Genomic DNA, 5603 nt, shown 5'->3' with positions numbered 1-5603 from the left:
GAGAGGCAGTGCCACCACCAGCAAGTCTGAGGAATGTCACCAGTCACGTCAATGAATGGCCAAATGAAGCAGTCAATACCCGCCAGTACAGAATTGTGTCCCAGTGCTAGACAATTTCGATTCACTGTGACAAGTCATTTCAGGAATTGCCTACTGATATTAGGCAATAATGGGCAATGATTAACTGTTAATGGTTGAAACAAATAAATATGATAGACATCAAAGGTTATATAACACAATGGTGAACTACTGGGGTGAAAAGGGCAAAAATGAGATAACGATTAGGACAAAATGTGCTAAATGTCAAAGGTTTTAATGTGTTATAGGATAGCATAATAAGGGAAAGGGTAAAGAGGGGATGCAAATAAATTGGAGATTAGTAAAGGAAAGGTTTAGGGCATAGGGCAACTGAATGAAATGGAGTTTATCTGTGGTTGGGGAAGTTATAGGAACATTAAGGAAAACTGATAAAAGAGCTATCATGAAATAATCAATAGGTAATACGAGTTGAGATGGTTGAAGTAGCAGGAGAATAATCCAGGGGATGAGACAAAGGGACTGGGGAAGGTGAAGTATCAAGTGTCAAGAGGGGAGGGATCTGGACGACACTGTTGCAAAAGGGATTCATGTGAGCATCACAGTGGGAGAAGGATAATGGGGAACAAAGAGGGAATGGTGTACATGGAGGAGAGGATGGAGTGTGTTGAGAAAGAGTGGGAGGACGAGGAGTAGGAGGAACTTGAGGAGAATGGATTTTAGCAAATACTTTGAATATAGAGGGAATAGGAATAGAGGGATTATAGAGTGAGTGAGGGAGCACAATTTTTGGAGGTCTTCAAGTGTTTCTAGAGGCAAGTTGGGTGGAGAAGTCTGAGAAACAAAGGTTCTCTTGTGAGAAGAGGGGATAGATGTTCGAGGAGCAGAGGAAGAGGAGGGTTTAGGAGAGAATGTGGTAGGCAAAGATAGAGTGGAATGTTTAGGATGTTTGGTGTAACAAGTAAAGTGAGGAGGAGGGGCAGGTATTGGAGAAGTGGTAGAGATTGGAGTATCTGGATTTAGACTGGAAAAGGAATTAGACTGGGGGAGAGGGGGAGTAGAGATAGGACAGTACAGGAAAGAGGTACTGGGGAAGATGCAGACATCTTGAGTTGGGGGGAAGCAGAGCAAAGGACTGTTTTGGAATAGGTAGAGAAAAAAATCTTCATTGCCGTGCTTCCTGTCTGGCCTCACATTCGAGCTGAGGCAGGGCAATTTGAACAGTCATGACCAGGTTGAACATCGAGGGCACAAGATGTGGAAAGTGTGTTTGGACGAGTGGCCAAAATACCAACATTTCCGACTGACAACGAAGGGGTTGATATGGTTGGACAGGGCAGGACACTTCAATATAAAATTCATGGGGGAGGTCATGTTTCTGGAAGTTAATCTTGGTAATATTGGTGTAAGACTTATGCCGTCCTCTGGGAGGGATTGTGTATCACTATAATGGCAAGTAGGTCATTTTCACAGTCTGACCAGTCTTTGTCAAACATAGGATAATCAGTCTGGGTGACGAAGTTCCAATACAATTATTAAGAGAGAAGGGAGGTTCGGCAGGAATAGGTTTGCCAGTGAGGTCAGTCAGATAGTGCATGAGCTTGGGACTTAAATGTAACTGTCACAAGTCTTGAACATTCAAAATGACAAAGGAAACTTTGCCTACTTGTTTTTGGAGACATTGTTGGAAGAGACGGGACTATAGGGGGAATCAATCTATCCCACTTGGATGAGCCAGAGAATACTCGGGTGGAACCAGAAGGATGAGGGCAGGAGGTAGAAAGGGTGGTGTGGGGTGAGGTAGTATTGGGGGGAGAACGACAAGGATGAATAAAAGTAATGAGAGGGGATGGGGTAGACATGAAGACTGCAGTAGGAGATGAAGTGGAGAATGTTGGGACAGAGGAAGGGGTGCTTCCTGAAGGTTGAATAACAACCTGGGTAGGTGGTTTAGAAGGAATAGAGTTGTCAGTAGACATCAAGGAGGGTGTATTATTATCCGTACTTGGAGCCGTGGTCAAAGGAGAGGCGGGGGTCAAAACTATGAAATGAAATTTAGATAGGCTATTTGATGAAGGGGTAAGCCTTAATGCCCCTAATAAGGATGAAATATTATTGGCCATGGTGAAATAAGTTAGGAAAAAAAAAATCTACCCATCAGGGTCTCCATAAGGGGTAAGGGCTAGGCAATTGTAACGGGAATACCATGCCTACCATAGGTTATTCATGACTTAAGACAAAGCCAGCCTTTCAATTTCTTCAGCATGGCTCTCCCACGGGGATTGAAAAAGAGAAAGAAAAGGGAAGGGAGAGGAGGAAAGACTATGCAAAATTAGTTGATGCAAAGGCTGAGGCCCAAGGTAGGGGCTATCTCCTACACTGGGTCTTAGTCTCCATCTCCTAAGCCCCACTCACGACAACGAGCAACAGTTTGGGGGGCAATAATGGACAAAGCATTGGAGTAGACGTGGCAATACCAATGACAGTTGAAATCTTGAGACTTCTCCTAACAAGTGGCCATAACCAGCATGTATAAAAGGTAAGTAAACTACTAAGTAATTAAGTAGTTTCCCCTTTTCCTCTCGGTGACATTACCTTAACATGTGCCTAAAATTTTCCCCACCAATCATGCCTACCCATCTGAAAAGACCTACAAGCCCTGTCCACACATCAAGTTGGACCCGAAGACTTTCCCCCTTAACCAGGTTCTCTTGCTTTACATGGGTGTGCTTACTAGTGGCTGGATCAGCTATCCATATCCAGCTTTGACAATTTAACTGAAGTGTCACCTTATCAATGGTTAATGGTTGGTGACAACTGGTAACAGGTACAGGAGGTTAGTTGTCCTATATCTTGGTTCTTTACAAGCAACACTCAGCCAATCAACCATGACCTCTAATATCATTCAAGTGTAAATATGAAAAACTTAAATATAAAAGATACATGTAATGAACAAGGTAAGAAAGGTAACAAGGTAACAAGGCAAGTCCTGAAATATTACTTATTCTTAGATATCAATTTCACCATATTTTCCACCAATTTGTGAATTTAGTTAAACTTTACATCCATGCGTAAACTTTAAGGTCTGGTTCGTTACCCCCTTAAATTACTCTTCGAATATTTAGTTTCTCCTTGCACTTATACCATGGAGAAAATTTTAAATTTTAGTAAGAAACCCAAACTTTTAATAATAGCAAATGACTTTTACCCAACATTTGTATTATGAGGCCTGGTTTCCAATTCCTTTTACATCTGTATTAAATGCTTATCAAGTTGTTACCAGTAAAATTTCAAATGTCTACTGCCAATTTTCAATATTTTCATTACTACAAATCAAAATGATGCAAACTAGAACTCATTTGCACCAACTTTTCCTATGGATAAGAAAAGAAAAAGTTGTAGCCGGTGTTTTATTAGCTTTAGCCATAACACACATCTCCACTAGAAGTTATGAAAGGACAATCAAGCAGCAGCAGCTTACAGCTTGAGCTTAGTCCTCCTCCAGTGGCGGCGCTTAGCATTATATCTGAAAGAAATAAAAATGAATGTATTTTTTTTTTTTATAATTTACTTAAAATTTCAAATGATTAAAAAAAAAAAAAAAAAAAAATACAATGCACCTTATTTAAGAAAGATTTTTAATATATTACCTGATCTTGTTTCCAGTACGGTTCCTAATCCATGGGGGAATAGGCCTGTTCTGTTTCATTTTCTTTGCCAACTTGGTCTTAATGCGGAAAGTCTTGTGGGCAGCCTGGAATAAAAAGATGTATATTAAAATACTCTACTTTAGTAAAAAAACAAACTCAAAGGTTAGTGGGTGGATTGGCTAGAGTGGAGGGGTCTGCCCAACAGATTATTGTGCAGTTTCTGTCATTAGAATTGTTTACATATATTCCAATAGGGAACTATGATATCCCCAATTTTCTTCAACAAAATGCCAAGAATCTAGGCCTGTATTCAAAGGCCAAAATAAATTGTGCCTCAATAGCAGTTCAGTTCAAGTAAAGTATACTTAGAGTTGGGCCCTCATACTAAGGTTTGAAAATCAAGGAATATTGTAAGAAAGCAAATAACTTACCAAGGAGCCAAAGCCAAAGTCTTCAGCTCATGAGATTACAATTATATTGATTGAATATAGCGCACAAAAGCCTTCATTAGAATTATAACACCTAACTTATGATACATACTATTTCTTAATCTGTTCAACTCTTGCCCAACTCTGTATACAAGTATACACTAAATTTCATTACCCAAATTTTTTCTAATTAAAATGCATTTCATTATTAAACTTTAATAATATACAGCTATCCCACATTTATCACTGTCAAGCAAGGTCAGATTTTATCTACAATACTTTTTCTTTCAAGCACAAAAGTTGAAAATTTGTGATGATTGGGGGAGCAGGGGGAATACAATCTTAATGAGAAAAGGAAAGGTTTTAAGGTTAATCTGAGATTTGCCCAACAATTCATTTCAAGAACAAATCAAAAGGAATAATTGTAAACTTAATTATAGCTTCTCTGCCATAAATCTAAATTTACATTTATTTAACTCGCTGGTTGTGGGTTTATGTATTATGTATCATTTGTAGTCTGGCTGTTGCATACAGATGGTTCTACAGGAAGTGAATCAAGGAGTCAATACATAGGACCTAGTGCATGCACCCAACTTCCTTATTTTATTTAACTCAATGAGAAAATTTTCAATGCTATTGGTATCAATCCCCTTCATTATTGAGGATGACAATTGTTACCAAAATACTAAGAGTAATGAAGACTTCAAAAATCAAGGAAAAGGGCATACTCGTGATATGTAGGACACTCCTTGGTGACCAAGCCGTTATAGAGCCATCTGTGTGTAAATCTAAATAGAACAGCATAATCGATCTGCCCCAGCAACTTTCTTCAAGAACCTGCATAAAACCAGGCATAAATCCCACAAAATTAAATTTCCCAAAAGCTACTCTCTAGCCAATAACAGGAGAGAGAAAAAAAAATTGAAGGTAACCTTCACTTTAGGGGTTATTACCTAAAAGCTTTCCCAAATAAGTGAAGCCACAACTATCATAAAAAGCTCTGTTCGATGAGCCAATAGCATGGAAATGGTTGTGATATGATGCCACCCGCTGCTGTTCACAACAGACATGGTTATGTACATACATGCAACCTAGCAGCAAGGTATTAACAGGTCGTAAGTCTTGCCCTTCTTTGCATTCATCCAGGAGTACTGTTTTTATCAAATAATGGTAATCAAGTTTTGAATACTGTAAATGCTATATATAGTCACAAGAGATGGCAAAGCCAATTGGTAGTAGCAGCTTTATTTATATGGTAAAGATTTCAGGCAATGGCACCTATAAAGAAGGTAAACCTTCAAAATAACATTTTTATAAATTATAGCAAAATAAAAGCTTTTAGGTGCCAAATGTCGCTCACAAACTACCGATCAAGCTAGGCGCAAACGCGAAACTGCCGTTGCGCCAACAATCCCGTTCTAATGTCCACTTGCCAAACATTTTTACCCATCAGCACTGGGTTAAAGATGGGTTACATGTTACAGCAGTC

The 5603-nt window shown here is 39.1% G+C and overlaps 1 long non-coding RNA gene across 1 annotated transcript in view; it reads right to left on the bottom strand.

Annotated features, from left to right (window-relative positions):
- Positions 1–3432: 3432 nt before the first annotated feature.
- The window catches only part of LOC113821707 (uncharacterized), a 3797-nt gene continuing 1626 nt past the window's right edge, over positions 3433–5603 (bottom strand). Inside the window, exons 2-3 of the long non-coding RNA XR_003477213.2 lie at positions 3687–3790; positions 3433–3562 (exon numbers count right to left, since the gene is read on the bottom strand). This is a non-coding gene — a long non-coding RNA (uncharacterized lncRNA). The remainder of the gene's footprint in view (positions 3563–3686; positions 3791–5603) is intronic.

Source organism: Penaeus vannamei, chromosome 33, assembly GCF_042767895.1.
Source record: "Penaeus vannamei isolate JL-2024 chromosome 33, ASM4276789v1, whole genome shotgun sequence".
Taxonomy (NCBI): Eukaryota; Metazoa; Arthropoda; class Malacostraca; order Decapoda; family Penaeidae; genus Penaeus; species Penaeus vannamei.
This window is presented reverse-complemented; position numbering and strand designations above follow the sequence as displayed.